Consider the following 18,226-nt stretch of genomic DNA (forward strand, 5'->3'; position numbering starts at 1 on the left):
TGGTGCATGCCTATAATCCCAGCTAGTTGGGAGACTGAGGCAGGAGAACCTCTTGAACTCCGGAGGCAGAGGTTGCAGTGAGCTGAGATTGTGTCAATTGCACTCCAGCCTGAGCAACAAGAGCAAAACTCCGTCTCAAAAAAAAAAAAAGAAAGAAAGAAAGACCTGTAATTATAGGTCGGGCACAGTGGCTCACGCCTGTTATCCCAACAATCTGGGAGGCCGAGGCAGGCAGATCACCTGAGGTCTTCGGGAGTTTAAGACCAGCCTGGCCAACATGATGAAACCTCGTCTCTACTAAAAATACAAAAATTAGCCGGACATGGTGGCACGTGCCTTTAACCCCAGCTACACGGGAGGCTGAGGCATGAGAATCATTTGAACCCGGGAGGCGGAGGTTGCAGTGAGCCGAGACCGTGCCATTGTACTCCAGCCTAGGCAACACAGTGAGACTCTGTCTAAAAAAACAAACAAACAAATAAATATATATAGAAAGAGAGAGAAAAAAAAAAAAAGAGAAAGAGAGATAGAGATAGATAGACAGATGTCCTATCGAAACAATCCGTAAGAGGGGGGCCTGGGCATGGATATGTTTTGTTTTATTTTTTTATTTTTATTTTTATTTTTATTTTTTTTGAGACAGAGTCTCGCTCTGTCACCCAGGCTGGAGTGCAGTGGCACGAACTCGGCTCACTGCAAGCTCTACCTCCCGGGTTCACGCCATTCTCCTGCCTCAGCTTCCTGAGTAGCTGGGACTACAGGCGCCTGCCACCATGCCCAGCTAATTTTTTGTGTGTGTATTCTTTAGTAGAGACGGGGTTTCACCATGTTAGCCAGGATGGTCTTGATCTCCTGACCTCAGATGATCCGCCCGCCTCGGCCTCCCGAAGTGCTGGGATTACAGGCATGAGCCACCGCGCCCTGCCTATGGATGTGTTTTAAACCCACACCCCAGGTACCTGAAACATGCAGCCAGTATTAAGAACTACTGACGAAACAGTCCTCAAACACTGAAAGATTGCAGATGTGGAAATTAATGCCTAAAGATGTTAAGTGACTTAACAAGAGCTAGACCAATTAACTCTGCAATTCGAACAGGAACACATAACCTTTTCTTTTTTTAATTTTTTTATTTTTGTGAAGACAAGATCTCACTCTGTCACCCAGGCTGGAGTGCAGTGGTGCAGTCATAGCACACTGTAGCCTCAAACTCCTGGGCTCAAGTGATCCTGCCACCTTGACTTTCCCAGTAGCTAGGACTACAGGCATGCACCACCATACCTGGCTAATTTTTAAATTTTTAGTAAAGACAAAGTCTTTGTTGCCCAGGCTTATCTTGAACTGCCGAATTCAAACGATCCTCCTGCTTCTGCCTCCCAAAATGCTAGGATTACAGGCACATACCACCATGCCGAGCAGAACACAGAACTCTTGATTCCACAGTCAAATGTTCCACTATATTTGAAGTAAAAAGATATCATCAATAAATACAGCAGATGGCATTGTCACAGTTACAGAACTGTTGCTTTTGGCACACCTACCGAACTAACATTCTACTTACGTATATCTGGATTCTGAGAAATATTTCATTTGGAAAAAAGTATCCACTGTCTTTTTGGGGTTTTTAATTTCCTTTTCTTAGAAATCTTATGTTAGCCTGGGTACAGTGGCTCATGCCTCTAATCCTAACACTTTGGGAGGCCAAGGCAGGAGAATTGCTTAAGCCTAGGAGGTCCAAGCTGCAGTGAGCCATGATGGCACTACTGCACTACACCCTGGACAACAGAGCAGGACCCTATCTCAAAAAAAAAAAAAAAAAAAAACTTTGTAGTAAAGGGTAGAGACAGTATAGTTTTGTTGATAGTTTGTTCTGGCTTTCGTTTCAGTTTTTCCCAAACTAACTGTAGAGTTTATAATTCCATATTGCATTTTTGTGAAAGTTTTGCATGCAAAATTGTGGATCTGTAGTTCCATTAACAGTAGAAAGCCATAAAGAGGTTTTGAGCAGGAAGGTGCCAGTATTGGAGCTACCCACCTTCACTTGGAATGTCTGTGAGACAAATGAGGGCAGAAGTAGAAACGGGCAGAGAAGAGACAAGGACCTAAAACCAAAGTAGCTGTGGGAATGGAAAGGAGGGCCAAGAGTGAAATGGGAGACAGTGTAATCTTCAGGATTTGCCAGTGACTAACTCTGAGGCAGAAGAAAGAATCAAAAGTCAGAGAATGGGCCAGGAGCAATGGCCCATGCCTGTAATTCTAGCACTTTGGAAGGCCAAGGTGGAAGATCGCTTGAGGCCACGAATTCAAGACCAAACTGGGCAACATAATGAGACGCCATTGCTACAAAAAATAATTTTTAACCTGCCAGGCTCAGTGGGTCACACCTGTTGTCCCGGCTACTCAGGAGACTGAGGAGGGAGAATTGCTTGAGCCCGGGAGTTCAAGGATGCAGTGAGCTATAATCACGCCACTGCACTCCAGCCTGGGCAAGAGAGCAAGATCCTGTCACCAAAAAAAAAAAAAAAAAAAAAAAAAAAAGTCCGTGAACTCTGAGTGACGGCAGTATGTGCAGCAGTGGGACACACAAGAGAGGAACTGGGTCAGAGGAGATGTGGACCCTTGAATCAGGAGATCCTGGACTCAGGAGGAAGGGAATGGCTGCGGGGGGAATGCTGGTCTGAAATGTGTAGAGCAATCCTGGAGATCAACATATCAACATCAGGGAGCTTTCTATGTAGAATTTACTATGAAAGCCACAGGAGTGGGGGAGAAAGAACTACCAAAGGAAAAAAAAAAAAAAAAAAGAGTGGTCAGAAAGGTAGGAGATGAAGCTGGTAGTACGGTGTTCTGGAAGCCGAGGGTACAGTGAGCCTCAAGCACGTGGTAATAAAAATTGTCAGATGCTACAGATTTTGAGCACTAGAACTGAGGAAAGGTCACTGGATCTGACAAACGAGACTCGGTGACCTTCTAGAGAACAGTTCTTAGTAGGATGATGGGGAGAGAAGCCAAGTTTCAAAAGCTGAAGCCATGTGATTGTAAACCACAAGTCCAAGACGTCTGGCAGTGAAAGGAAAGCAGGAGATATAAGAATAGATTGGGGCAGTAACAAAAATAAGGGAAAGGTTTTTTTTCTTTTAGGAATTTATTTTAAAGAATGGACATATCTGAGCACTTTTGTACATGGTGGAGAGATGTAGAAAAAAAGGACTGAAATCCAGAAGGGAGGTAAAATTCAGAGCACAGTGATTGGTGTTGGCAAGCAAGAAAGCCCTATCTTCTTCAGAAATGAGGAGAGGAAGCCACGAAAAACAGCTCTAGGGAGGTTTTGGTGGGTGAGACAGAGGTGATGGAGTGGACTTCAAATCCTTTCTCCTCCTTGGTGAATCAAGCACAGAGTCTCCTGCTGAGGGTTGCTCTGGGAACTGGAGGAGATTTGGGACAATAGTTAGAGGGAAGCAAATCAAGAAGAATGAAAAAAAGAAGAGCGACAAGAAACTGCTTTCTCCAAAAAGGCTTGGCAGTCCATAATCAGGCCTAGGACGGAAAGATTAGGCTGTGGAGGCCCCCCAGAGGTGGACATGTGCAGCTATGGGAAATTGAAGGCGCTCTGCTAAAGGAAATGGTAACGGATCCAGCTTACTTAGGGTCTTTGGACGATCTGTGCTTTTAAGTAGCAAGTGTTATAAAATGGGTGTTTCCCTCAAAATGTTAGAAATGTTCAGTCGTTACAAGGACATGTTCTCAGACACGTTGCAGAAAATGACATTTGTATAAACTGCAACGTGTCTTCCACTCTTTGTGTATGATCAGCATGATTCCCAAGTGGAAACAACATCTTCACAGTAGAAAATGCAGTGGAACAGGCCAGGCGCGGTGGCTCACGCCTGTAATCCCAGCACTTTGGGAGGCCCGGGTTGGTGGACCACCTGAGGTTAGGAGTTTGAGACAGCCTGGTCAACATGACAAAACCCCATCTCTACTAAAAATACAAAAAATTAGCCAGTCGTGGTGGTGGGTGCCTGTAATCCCAGCTACTCAGGAGACCGAGGCAAGAGACTTGCTTGAACCCGGGAGGCAGAGGTTGCAGTGAGCCAAGATCACGCCATTGCACTCCAGCCTGGATGACAGAGCGAGACTCTGTCTCAAAAAGAGAAAAAAGAAGGAAGAAAGGAAGGGAGGGAGAGAGGGAGGGAGGAAGGAAGGAAGGAAAGAGGAAGGAAGGAAGGAAGGAAGGAAGGAAGGAAGGAAGGAAGGAAGGAAGGAAGGAAGGAAGGAAAGAAAGAAAGAGAAGGAAGGAAGGAAGGAATGTAATAATGTTGCCTAATCTGTATGCATGCAGTATGCAGTACAGGACACAGTTTTGCGGAACTTAGTACCATCCTGTGACCTTCCTCTATGTCCACCACAAATCTGCCTGGAAAAAAATCTCTCCTGAGAGGACCAGATATGCTTGTGAAGCATCAGACAAAATACAGCTTGTTTGACACTTCAAAATCCTGGTCTGTGCTAGGACTGATCTCATCTTCATGGGTATAAATTTGTGCTTATAGGAACACTGTCACTCTATATTCAGACTAAGAAATTTTTGTAGATTTTTCAACTAAGTATCCCTGTAAGCTAGACTTATGGAATTAGGGAAAAAAATGTTGAAGTTGTATTGAGTCTCTTTTTTTTTTTTTTTTTTTTGAGACAGGGTCTCACTCTGTTGCCAAGGCTGGAGTGCAGTGTTGCGATCATAGCTCACTGCAGCCTCAACCTCCCAGGCTCAGCCTTCTGAGTAGCTGGGACTATAGACATGCACCACCACACCTGGCCAATTTTTTATTTTTTACAGAGTCAGGGTTTCGCCATGTTATCCAGGCTGGTCTCAAACTCCCAGGCTCAAGTGATCCTCCAGTCTCCCAAAGTATTGGGATTACAGGTGTGAGCCACTGAACCCAGCCATTACTATGTCTTTTTTTTTTTTTTTTTTTGAGACAGAGTTTCGCTCTTGTTGCCCAAGCTGAAGTGCAATGGCACAATCTCGGCTCACTGCAACCTCTGCCTCCTGGGTTTCTCGGGGCAATTCTCCTGCCTCAGCCTCCCCAGTAGCTGGGATCACAGGCTGGTATTACAGGTGTGAGCCACCGCACCTTGCTATTGTGTCTTTTTAAGAAGTTTGGAAACATCAAGTATCTGAAACAACTTCGCTTGTGATCTTATCTGGGGAAGTTTTGTAACAGGCAAAGCTATGAGCAGAGAGAGCATGAACTTTGGAGTCAAACAGCACTGAGTTGAAATCCTGCTGTCCTCTCTGAGTGCCAGTGTCCTCATCTGAAAAATTCAGGGTGGTATTTCCCTGGCAGTTATTGAGGGTCCAATGAGACAAGAGCTGACAGGCCTGGCAATACTCCTAAGTGTTTGATAAATGTTGGTTTCCTTGTTCTGCATTTCATTTAATCCAGGTAACATTTACTGAGGAATGACCCCATATCAGGTACTGTGCTGAGAACAGCAATGCAGAGACAGGTAAGGCTGTTTCTACATCAGGAGCCAACAGTCCAGTGGGGGACAATCCCTAACTTAGGGTCTCCATGCCCTGGAGGGGCCCATGAACTTGGATGGAAAGAAAATACATCTTTATTTCTTCTAACTTTTAACTGAAATGCAGTATTTATAACAATTGTCAGTGTGGTCAACATACTACGGTAGTATTAACACATCTATGGCACTGACACCAATAGAAATCAAGATTTTTTTTAGATCATATTACATTATTGAATAGGTTATTAAAGAAGTACTTCAGGCCAGGCATGGTGGTTCACACCTGTAATCCCAGCACTTTGGGAGGCTGAGACAAGAGGATCACTTGAGGTCAGGAGTTCAAGACCAGGCTAGCCAGCACGGTGAAACCCCGTCTCTACTAAAAATACAAAAATTAGCCACGTGTAGTGGCACATGCCTGTGATCTCAGCTACTCGGGAGGCTGAGGCAAGAGAATCGTTTGAACCCAGGAGGTGGAGGTTGCAGTGAGTCAAGATCATGCCACTGCACTCTGGCCTGGGCAACAGAGTGAGACTCCGTCTCAAAAAAAAAAAAGTACTTCAATTGAGCTGAGCGTGGTCGCTCATGCCTGTACTCCTAGCACTTTGGAAGGCAGAGGTGGGTGGATCACATGAGGTCAGGAGTTCGAGACCAGCCTGGCCAAAATGCTGAAACCCAGTCTCTACTAAAAAGTCAAAAACAATTAGCTGGATGTAGTGGCGTGCACCTGTAGTCCCAGCTACTTGAGAGGCTGAGGCAGGAGAATCACTTGAACCTGGGAGGTGGAGGCTGCAGTGAGCTGAGATCACGCCACTGTATTCCAGCCTGGGCGACAGAGTAAGACTTTGTCTCAAAAAAAAAAAAAAAAAAGGTTGGGCACAGTGGCTCATGCCTGTAATCCCAGCATTTTGGGATGCCTAGGCGGGCAGATCGCCTGAGGTCAAGAGCTCAAGACCAGCCTGGCCATCGTGGTGAAACCCCGTCTCTACTAAAAATACAAAAATTAGCCGGGTGTGGTGACGCATGCCTGTGATCTCAGCTACTTGGGAGGCTGAGGCAGAAGAATCGTTTGAACCTGGAAAGTGGAGGTTGCAGTGAGTCGAGATCACACCACTGCACTCCAGCCTGGGCAACAGAGCAAGACTCCGTCTCAAAAAAAGAAAAAAAAAGTGAGTAAGAAGTACTTCAATTAATATTACAGATTTTTAAAAACATTTTAATAACTGTATTTCAATTTAATTGGCTTCCTTGTCATCTCATTTCTGTTATGCATTTAAAAATTATTCTGAACTGGCCGTGACAGAGAAAAGGTGAAGAAACCCTAGTCAAGTTAGTGGAAAATTGAATTTTATGAATGTTTCAGGACAGAGAGGCAAATTCCATATCAAATAATCAAACGAGTAACGTCCCAGCGTAGGACACAGAGGAGGCAAGCCATGCGGTTCCCTTGGAAAACAGAGACGGGCAGTGACTGTGTTTTGCAGGTGAATATGATTTGCCGAGCAAGCAGGAAGGAGAAAGGCAGACTGGAGACAGTGGGAAAAATGAGTGACTCACTGAGGGGGCAGGACATCTCTCAATGAGAACACCTGGAAAGCTGAGAAGCAGTATTGACATCTGGTCAACCTCAAATATGCTCTAAGTCTAACCCACATGAACGATTTCAAAGTGGATATTGACCCAGTTTATGGTTTGTATAAGCAAGTATCTTCCCATTTCAATGCTGACGGCCGTGTGCGGTGGCTCACACCTGTAATCCCAGCACTTTGGGAGGCCGAGGCAGGATGTTTACTTGAGGCTAGGAGTTCGAGACCAGCTTGGCCAACATAGTGAAACCCCTTCTCTACTAAAAATACAAAAAGTAGCCAGGCATGGTGCCTGTAATCCCAGCCGCTCTGGAGGCTGAGGCATGAGAATCACTTGAACCCGGGAGGCAGAGGTTGCAGTGAGCTGGGATCATGTCACTGCACTCCAGCCTGGGCGACAGAGCAAGACTCTGTCTCAAAAAAAAAAAAATATATATATATATATACGTATATATATGTATGCTTACAAAGTTACACGTCCACCATCCCCACCACACACACACACACACCACACACACATATATACACACACACCACACGTATACACACATACCCACACACACATATATACACATACATACATATTACACACCCACACTTATACACACACATACCATACACACAGTCTTTTTTTTTTTTTTTTTTGAGACGGAGTCTCACTCTGTTGCCCAGGCTGGAGTGCAATGGCACGATCTTGGCTCACTGCAACCTCCGCCTCCCAGGTTCAAGCGATTCTCCTTCCTCAGCCTCCTGAGTAGCTGGGATTACAGGTGCACGCCACCACACCTGGCTAATTTTTGTATTTTTAGTAGAGACAGGGTTTCACCGTATTGGCCAGGCTGGCCTCAAATTATTGACCTTGGGATCCGGCCGCCTCTGCCTCCCAAAGTGCTGGGATTACAGGTGTAAGCCACTGTGCCCGGCCGGCACAGTCTTATACAAGACAAAATGTACTAATCTAGAACCTAAATCTTCATTACATGTTTAATTATACGATACTCATGGAATTAAAAATATGCTGCCTTTTTGCCAAACACTAAAGTGATGTTAACGAAAAGTAATTCCAAAGTAGTGAAGTTAGGAATGCCACAATATTTTTCATTCCTTTCTTTCCAGTCATTTCAGAGACCACAAAGTTTAAAAATATTTCAAAATATTTGAAAATATTCATGACATCATTTCAGTAGTTCTTAAATTCACCAAAGTGATTCATGCAAATGATTTATTTGCTTCAAAAACAATCTACAAATTCAAATAGTGGACCAAAGAGAAAAATCTGCACAACAGTTTCAGTGTAACCAAGAAGATCACAATATTCAATATTACCTTCATTATGGCAGATTTATAGTAGATGTAAATTTAAAATACACAAGCTAAAATTTTTAAAGTCGCTAATCAGAAAGATATGTAGTTTTTATGACATACAAAATTGTCCAGTGGTTCCACATAAGAGGTAAAGCATGAATTCTACAATTCCTTACCTCATTGGCTGCTGGTATTCATTCATTACTTGGAACTTTAACAGCTTCCTAGTAAACAGAAAGTACCTCTCCCATATGTGAGATCTTTTGACTGATACATCCTAAGTACATAGAATGGTGCCTGGCACACACAGTTACTGAAGAAGTATTTGTTGAATGAATCGATTAACTTTACTTTCTTGATTTTATACGTCAGGATATTTTCACCCTGACCACTTTTGTCCAATAACCTAACACATTTAAACTTTGCTCAAGAATTTAGAACAGGCTGGGCACAGTGGCTCACACCTGGAATCTGAGCACTTTGAGAGGCCAGGGTGGGAGGATCACTTGAGCCCAGGAGTTCGAGACCAGCTGTCTCAAACATAGGGAGACCCTGTCTCTACCAAAAGTAATTTTAAAAATTAGCCAGGTGTGCTGGCACCCACCTGTGGTCCCATCTACTTGGGAGGCTGAGGTGGGAGGTCACCCTGGGAGGTCGAGGTTTCAGTGAACCCTTCCACCCTGGGCTACAGAGCAAGACCCTGTCTCAAAAAAAAAAAAAAAAAGGGCCAGGCAGGGCAGCTCACATCTGTAATTCCAACACTTTGGGAGACCAAGGTGGGGAGGTCAAGGCTGCAGTGAGCTGTGATCCTGCCACAGCACTCCAGCCTAAATGACAATGAGACCCTGTCTCCAAAAAAAAAAAGAACTTAGGACAGTTTGATATTTCTCTTTGATTCTTTTTTCTTTCAGTTTGTAATTTGCATATCTTGCACAGAATTTTAAATGTTACATCTTATAAATGAATGAAGATGAAAATTGTATCTAACATTTACATCAATTTTTGCATTTAACAATCTTTTAAGAAAAAACAAGGTATATTTTCTGAAATTTGTCCAGCGTGTGGCAGTCTTCAGAAAATCATTTGTATTTTTAGGATATTTAAATTTGCAGATCACTTCATTTCACCATCCTTATCTCATTTTTATCCTTATCAGTGTTGTCAGGCAGTTGTTATTTCCAAATGATGGAAAGGACAGAGAAGTTACAGCACTTGTGTTTTAGGAACTGGACTACAAGTGCTTCAAGTCCTAACCCAGTAACCCTCCCCCAAGCCTTTCCATCTGCATCTCTGGGGCCCAAAAGACTCAAAGCTATGCTTTTATAAAAGATCTGTGGACTGAAACTAAATATTAGTGCCCACTCTAATTTTAAGATTGGCTTTTTCAAGAAGAGATCCTTGCAAATAGAATTTACCAGGTCAGTTTATAGGCCTCACCACACTTTTTTTTTTTTTTTTTGAGACAGAGCCTCGCTCTGTCGCCCAGGCTGGAGTACGGTGGCGCAATCTCGGCTCACTGCAAGCTCCGCCTCCTGGGTTCATGCCATTCTCCTGCCTCAGCCTCCCGAGTAGCTGGGACTACAGGCGCCCACCACCACGCCCGGCTAATTTTTCTGTATTTTTAGTAGAGACAGGGTTTCACCGTGTTCACCAGGATGGTCTCGATCTCCTGACCTTGTGATCCGCCCACCTCGGCCTCCCAAAGTGCTGGGATTACAGGTGTAAGCCACCACGCCCGGCCATCACCACACTTTTGAAATAAGAATCCATCCCTATGGTAGGGAAAGTTAGAAATACCATATATACTCAAGTTCAAACCAAGTGTGTGTGCGTGTGTGTGTGTGTGTGTGTGTGTGACGGAGTCTCACTGCATCGCCCAGGCTGGAGTACAGTGGTGCAATCTCGGCTCATTGCAACCTCTGCCTCCTGGGCTCAAGCAATTCTGCCTCAGCCTCCCAAGTAGCTGAGACTATAGACACACGCCACACCTGGCTAATTTCTGTGTTTTTAGTAGAGACGGGGTTTCACCATGTTGGCCAGGCTGGTCTCGAACTCCTGACCTCCAGTGATCCGTCCGCCTCGGCCTCCCCAGGTGCTGGGATTACATGCGTGAGCCACTGCGCCCAGCCAACTTCAAAACAAATTTAATCAGATAAACTTCAAAAAATAATCTGATCATATGAGCTACTTTCTTAGCCAAACTTTTAGGACAGGTGATTAGCATTGGCCTTAACAGCACTTTGTTTTAGGAGCCTGGCACGATTTCTCTTGAAATGTTAGGGTCAGTAGATAGGATGCAGGGTTGTAATGGGATAAGAAAGCAAGCAGGTAAGGAGTTGACTAGAGCCGATGCTCCTGGCAGGGTCGGGGTCAGGGAAAGAAGATGCTGACAAGATTGGGGCCCAGTCAGTACTCCATTCGTCTGCCCCTGGGCCGCCGTGATGCTAGGAGGACCACCACGTAACACACATCTGGATGCTCTAGCAAGATGTCAGAACTCTGCCTTGAGAACCAGCTGAATTGCAGAACCATATCCTCCTCTTTTATGTTCTTGTGAAAATGTAAACAATTTGGCCAGGCACGGTGGTTCATGCCTGTAATCCCAGCACTTTGGAGGCCAAGGCAGGCAGATCACTTGAGGCTAGGATTTCGAGACCAGCCTGGCCAATGTGGTGAAACCCCATCTCTACTAAAAATACAAAAATTAGCCAGGCATGGTGGCTCATGCTTGTAGTCCCAGCTACTCAGGAGGCTGAGGCAGGAGAATCACTTGAACTAGGGAAGCAGAGGTTACAGTGAGCAGAGATCATGCCACAGCACACCAGCCTGGGCAACAGAGAGAGACTCTGTCTTAAAAAAAAAAAAAAAGAAAAAGAAAAAAGAAAATGTAAACAATTTACAACTCTGGCAGTAAAACACGAACAGCAGATGAAGTTTACAGGCATTGCCTTTAATCCTACTCATGATGAACATATTTTCTAAAAACAAGTAATAGGCAAAATAACCCCTGTCCCCCATTTTTTGAGGTAGTCGTTAGAAGATTTGCATGTCAGTCAGGGTTCCAGGCAGAAATAAATAGCATACTCCAGTGGGAAAATTAAGATTATTTTACAAGGTATTGGGCAAGGTTGAAGAAAACCAACAAGGATGGGGAAATAGCCCTGAACTGGCAATGACAGGGTGCCATTACCAAATCCTGCAGAGAGAGCCGTTGGTGCTGGGGAGGGCCACCTGGCAGGAGCAATGGCCTTCCTAGAGAAGCACAGCACGGAGCAAGCCGGGGTCAATATTCTGACGCCTTTCTCCTCTCTCCAGTCTCTGCCAGGGCCTCTCATTGGCCAAACTAAACTGATGACCTTAGGGCTCAGAAGCCTTTGATGCAGTCCTGGCCAGTCTGTCTGTCTCAAAGGGCACATGGCAGGGGGAGAATGGATTTGGAAGGACAAATGGAGGCTCTCCAGCCAATAAAAACTATAGCAGAGCAAATGTAAAAGAATAGCTGTTTCCAGAGCTTTACTTGGAGGACACAGTTACTGACATTTTGAATCCCTTCTCCTAAGCAAAGAATATTCTATCCAAAGACAATGTATTTTAAGAACATCATGATTTTTTCTTCTACTACAGCATGGTCTTATGCCATAAAAGGAATTATGCTAATCCAGTCTATCAGTGAAACTCAGAAAAGATGGCTATCAGAGGTGGCACAGAAACATTTCAGGGAAATAATGGAGAGGCACCAAGAAATGGCTTTCTAAAGCAACAGGAAAAAAGTTGAAGTCCATAAGCAGATACGTTACCGATCCAGCAGCATCTCTTAGGAATGAAATGATTTATCACAAAGGGTAAGATTTGTTGGAGCCCACATTGAATTTAATGCCAGTCATCCTTGTGTATTAAACTCTATTTCCATAGCTGGGAGATATGACAGGCTTTCCTTTTGTGACACTTTGCCTTATGATATAGTTTTGAGTCTGTCTGTGCGATTTCCATCACTGAAATCAGGATTAGAGACAAGAAATCTTCCTTATATTATTAAGTAGGAAAGCAATGTGTTAAGGAGCCAGCCCTAACTTGGAGATAAATCTATTTTAATAAAGCACAGACATTCATGAATAAGATGCGTCTTTGTGTTTATCATAATATCCCTGAAAACTTCTCTGATCATAAGGGAAAACTTCCCACCAATAGAATATTAGCAGTTCAATCACTAGGCCACCATGCACAAAGGTTAACTCACACTGTAGTGCCCCACAGTCGATGGAACTGAAGTGTGATGTTTTTCTTGTATTACTGTGCTGTCAGACAATGCCTGTCACATTAGAAAAAAAAAAAATCTTCAAGAGGAAGACATAAAAGAGCTAAGAAAATAGACCTCCTTTTTTTTTTTTTAACATTAGCTTTCCATCAGAAAGCCACTTATACTGTGTAACAATTGCCTGAACAGATACTGTATTGCAGCATGGGTCAACAAGAGAGAGGAGCTCTCTTTGTTGATTATTTTCAACAGCAAAATATGTAAGATGTCCATTTAGAAGTGCTTTCTCTAGAGTGCAGAGCTGAAACGAATACTATTGCAATCAACCTGCTATTATTCCTGTCTCAAATGTATGTTTTTAAAAATTCTTTTGTCCTGTAAAGCACAAAGCTTTGTACAACTACGGTGAAATCCTTGAGTCATTTGACTGCTTCCCTGTGCAATTCAAGAGCGGGTGAAAGGTAGACTATGGAAGTAACATACACAAAAATAATGAAGGTGACAGAACCTAAATTAGTTTCTCGCTGGAATTTTTTTGTCTGATTTTTAGAAAGAATGAGAATATTTTAAAATGGAACTTCTCAAGGACCTAGGAATTAGGTATCGATTTATTTTCCTGAATTTACAGCCTCCATAAACTTAAAAAGGAAATGAGTGACCATGGCAAAAACTGTTATAAACTCTTCCCAACATCCATTCCCCTTTCCCTCTTTAGTAACAGAACATCAGTTTCTAACAAAGTTGTTGCCCAGCTAAATGCTTTTACTGTATTTCCAATTCTTTACTACAGCAAGGTGTGGCCGTGGCTGTGCCTTAGTTTTGCTCCATAATGTGTTTATGATATATACAAGTGAAACTGTGGTTGTGAGGGATTTTGTGAAAGTTTTCCGATGGGCGTGGTGGCTCACGCCTATAATCCCAGCACTTTGGGAGGCTGAGATGGGTGGATCACCTGAGGTCAGGAGTTCGAGACCAGCCTGACTAACATGGTGAAACCCTGTCTCTACTCAAAACACAAAAAATTAGCCGGGCGTGGTGGCGGGCACCTGTAGTCCCAGCTACTCTGGAGGCTGAGGCAGGAGAATTGCTTGAACCCAGGAGGTGAAGGTTGCAGTGAGCCAAGATCACACCACTGTACTCCAGCCCGGGTGACAAGAGTGAAACTGTAATCCCAGCATTTTGAGAGGCCGAGGCGGGCAGATCACGAGGTCAGGAGATCGAGACCATCCTGGCTAACACGGTGTAACCCATCTCTACTAAAAATACAAAAAATTAGCCAGGCGTGGTGGCAGGTGCCTGTAGTCCCAGCTACTCGAGAGGCTGAGGCAGGAGAATGGCATGAACCCGGTAGGCGGAGCTTGCAGTGAGCCGAGATGGCAGCACTGCTGACAGCGCGAGACTCTGTCTCAGAAAAAAAAAAAAAAAAAAAAGAAAGTTTTCCTTAAAGGGTAGGAAATAGGCCATCCCACCCACCTCCACCTCCCTCCCTGGAGTATGGATGTGATAGCTGGAACTCCTATGGCTATCCTGAACCCTGAAGTGATTTTGAGGCTGGCGGAGCAAAAGGCTGAAAGCCTGGAGCCCTGATGATTCCCTGGAGCCATGAGAGGCCATCCTTGGACTGCCTGTCCCCTGACATTTGTACATGAGAAAGATACATCCATCTTACTATTTGAGGATTTTTTTCTTTCTTTCTTTCTTTTTTTTTTTTTTTTTTGGAGACACAGTCTCGCTTGCTCTGTCACCCAGCCTGGTCTCTGCAGCCTGGACCTCCTGGGCTCAAGCAACCCTCCAGCCCCAACCTCCTGAGGAGCTGGGACTAGGCACATACCACCATGCCCAGCTAATTTTGTATTTTCTGTAGACCAGCCATGTTACCCAGGCTTGTCTTGAACTCCTGGGCTCAAGTGATCCTCCCAAAGTGAGCTCAAAGTGGGCTCCTGGGCTCAAGCTAGCCTTCCAAAGTTCTAGGATTACAGGTGTGAGCCACCACACCTGGCCAGGATTTTCTTTTTCAATTAGCTTGATAAAATCACACTACACTCCTGATGTGGAGGAATTGCTCTTTTTCTTCATCCTGCAGCTTTATGGTTTTATTTATTTTATTTATTTGTTTATTTTTTGAGACCAAGTCTTGCTCTGTGGTCCAGGCTGGAGTGCAGTAGTGCGATCTCAGCTCACTGCAATCTCTGCCTTCCGGGTTCAGGCGATTCTCCTGTGTCAGCCTCCCGAGTAGCTAGGACTACAGGCATGCACCACCACACCCAGCTAATTTTTGTATTTTTATTTATTTATTTATTTATTTATTTATTTTGAGACAGAGTCTCGCTCTGTCGCCCAGGCTGGAGTGCAGTGGTGCAATCTCGGCTCACTGCAAGCTCCGCCTCCCGGGTTCACGCCATTCTCCTGCCTCAGCCTCTCCGAGTAGCTGGGACTACAGGTGCCCGCCACCATTCCCGGCTAATTTTTTGTATTTTTAGTAGAGACGGGGTTTCACCGTGGTCTCGATCTCCTGACCTCGTGATCCGCCCGCCTCGGCCTCCCAAAGTGCTGGGATTACAAGCGTGAGCCATCGCGCCCGGCCTAATTTTTGTATTTTTAGTAGAGCTGGGGTTTCGCCATGTTGGCCAGGCTGGTCTTGAATTCCTGACCTCAGATGATCCGCCCACCTTGGCCTCCCAAAGTGCTAGGATTACAGGCGTGAGCCACCGTGCCCGGCCAGTTTTATTATTTGTTTATTTTTCTTTTGTATTTTCATTTTTTCTTTGATATAGAGTCTCTCTCTGTTGCCCAGGCTGGAGTGCAGTGGCGTGATCTTGGCTCACTGCAGCCTTGACCTCCCAGGCTCAAGGGATCCTCCCATCTCAACATCCCAGGTAGCTGAGACTACAGACATGCCGCCACCAGACCACTAGGCTAATTTTTGTATTTTTTGTATAGACGGGGTCTCACCATGTTGGCCAGGCTGGTCTCGAACTCCAGGGCTCAAGTGATCTGCCCCTCTTAGCCTCCCAAAGTGCTGGGATTACAGATGTGAGCCACTGCGCCCGGCCAAGAAGGACTGTTAAAACAAACCTGACTACACCCTCTGACTTGACTGTACCTAGACTGTGACCACTGCGGTGGTGAAGACATCTGGGTTCTTAAGTTTCTTAGCCCAAGGTAAATTTCCCTGTGCAGAGGCCCAGTGGCCACGGGGCTGCCTGGTTGCAGAGCGGCTTCACGGGCTGCACACTTAGGAGCCTGCACACTTCGGGTTTGATGCTCTACAGCTGCTGTCTTGAATGTATTAATAATGTTATCTTGGAATTTGTGTTCTGTAAGCGACGTCTAGTGGGGCGATGGCACGTGCGGCGGGAACCAGCACATGGGTTCACCCACAGTCTTGCTCCCATGGCCTTCCCACCTCCCCAGGTTACGTTCCCATCCCTCTGTTACCGCTGAGTCACCACTGCTGTCCCCCTCCATGGATGGAGTCCTGAGCACAGGCACGAGGAGGTTCCAGGTGTGTCATGTACTCTCTGTGTACCGAGTCACCAAGCAAGACCCCAGGTGAGTAGGAGGTTTTGTGTTCACCCGCGAATATCTTCATTCCCAAGAGAACATGACATTAAATAGCAAATTAAAAACACCATAATTGGTGGAGAAAGAGACCACAGGTGAAGGAAGGAAAAAGCTTTTTTCCAGCTTTTGAATGAGGAGCCCCATATTTTCATGTTGCCCTGACCCCTGCAAATTACACGGCTGGCCTTGCCTGGCACAGAAATGGAAAGGACCAATGAACAGAGGCCACGACCTGTGCCCAGTTCCACCTAGCCTTGCTGTAGGAGCAGGGCTGGCCTCCTGGGGGTGCTAGAGGCGCCGCCCTCCCCAACCTCACCGATGCTCCAGCAGCTGATGCTGGAAATACGGGAAACTCAGCCAAGAAGCCTTTTCTAGTCCCAGTCAGGGAGTCAGTGGCACCTCCCACACCTGTGCCTCAGGGTCGCCTTGATGCTTTTTTGATCCAGGCTGCGTCCAGCTGTAAATGCTTGGAGGCGGTGCGTGCTGGTAAATGTTTAACAACTAGCTCTCTGGGGACAGGAGCCCTCATTTGTAGCGTTTGCTGGTTGCCATGGTGTAAATATTCCCACCAGGGCAAATTTTTGAGCTACCAATATTTGATAATCTTGAAAATTTAGCAAAAGTCTGGCCGGGCGCAGTGGCTCACGCCTGTAATCCCAGCACTTTGGGAGGCCGAGGCAGGCAGATTGCCTGTGGTCAGGAGTTCAATTCGAGACCAGTCTGGCCAACATGGTGAAACCCCATCTCTACTAAAAATACAAAAAAAATTAGCCGGGTTTGGTAGCGTGCGCCTGTAATCTCAGCTACTCCGGAGGCTGAGGCAGGGGAATAGCTTGAACCAGGGAGGTGGAGGTTGCAGTGAGCCGAGATCACACCACTGCACTCCAGCCTGGGTGACAGAGCAAGATTCCATCTCAAAAAAAAAAAAAAAAGTCTTGTAAACTTGACAATTGGCTTGGCTTTCACAAGCTAATGCAAGTAGGGTATTGCACACTACTGCTTGGAGGAAGGAGGAAAGAGAACTCATTGTGATTTCCTCTAAAATCTAGGACAACATGAGCAGGGAATTTACAGAAGAAAACCTGAAGAACCAGCAAATATGCATCAGTGCTCAAACTCACCAGTGATTAGGATAATGCAGATGAAACACTAAGGAGATACACCGCTTTTTAAAAATCAGGTGGATAACAAGGTTAAGTCTCAAGTTCCAGTGAGATGCATGACTTGGGAATGTAAATCTGTGCAGACACTTTGGAGAGCAATTTGATAGTATCCAATACAATGTAGGATGTGTGTAAGCCCCAAAGTTCCTCCTGGAGTTTAGGGACATTCCTGCACATGCTCAAGGATGTTCCCCGAACTATTCTGTTTTTGTTTTGTTTTGTTTTGCTGTTTTGTTTTGTTTTTGAGACAGAGTTTTGCTCTGTCGCCCAGGCTGGAGTGCAGTGGTGCGATCTCAGCTCACTGCAACCTCCGCCTCCTGGGTTCAAGCAATTCTTCTGCCTCAGGCTCCCGAGTAGCTGGGATTACAGGTGCACACCACCACACCTGGGTAATTTTTGTATTTTTTTAAATTTTTTGTATTTTTAGTAGAGATGGGGTGTCTCCATGTTGGCCAGGCTGGTCTCGAACTCCTGACCTCAAGTGATCCACCCACCTCAGCCTCCCAAAGTCCTGGGATTACAGGCATGAGCCACTGCGCCCAGCCCCAAAGTATTCTAATCATAGTGAACTCCTGGTGCCATCTCTTAGTCTCAACAATAATCAACTTGTGGCCAGCCCGGCTTCAGTTTTCTCTCCATCTGCTTCTCCATCTTCCCAAATTATTTTGAAGTAAATCTCAGACATCCTATCATTTTGTCCATAAATATATTTCTATCTCTGAAAGTAAAAAACAAACAAAAAGCCTGTGGTAGGCTTTTCGTTCAATATGAGAGAGAGAAACCCCAGCAGGCTCGTCAGGGAAGGGCAGATAAAGAGGGGAATTTTT

This window comes from Symphalangus syndactylus, chromosome 2 (genome assembly GCF_028878055.3).
Source record: "Symphalangus syndactylus isolate Jambi chromosome 2, NHGRI_mSymSyn1-v2.1_pri, whole genome shotgun sequence".
In the NCBI taxonomy this organism is placed as follows: Eukaryota; Metazoa; Chordata; class Mammalia; order Primates; family Hylobatidae; genus Symphalangus; species Symphalangus syndactylus.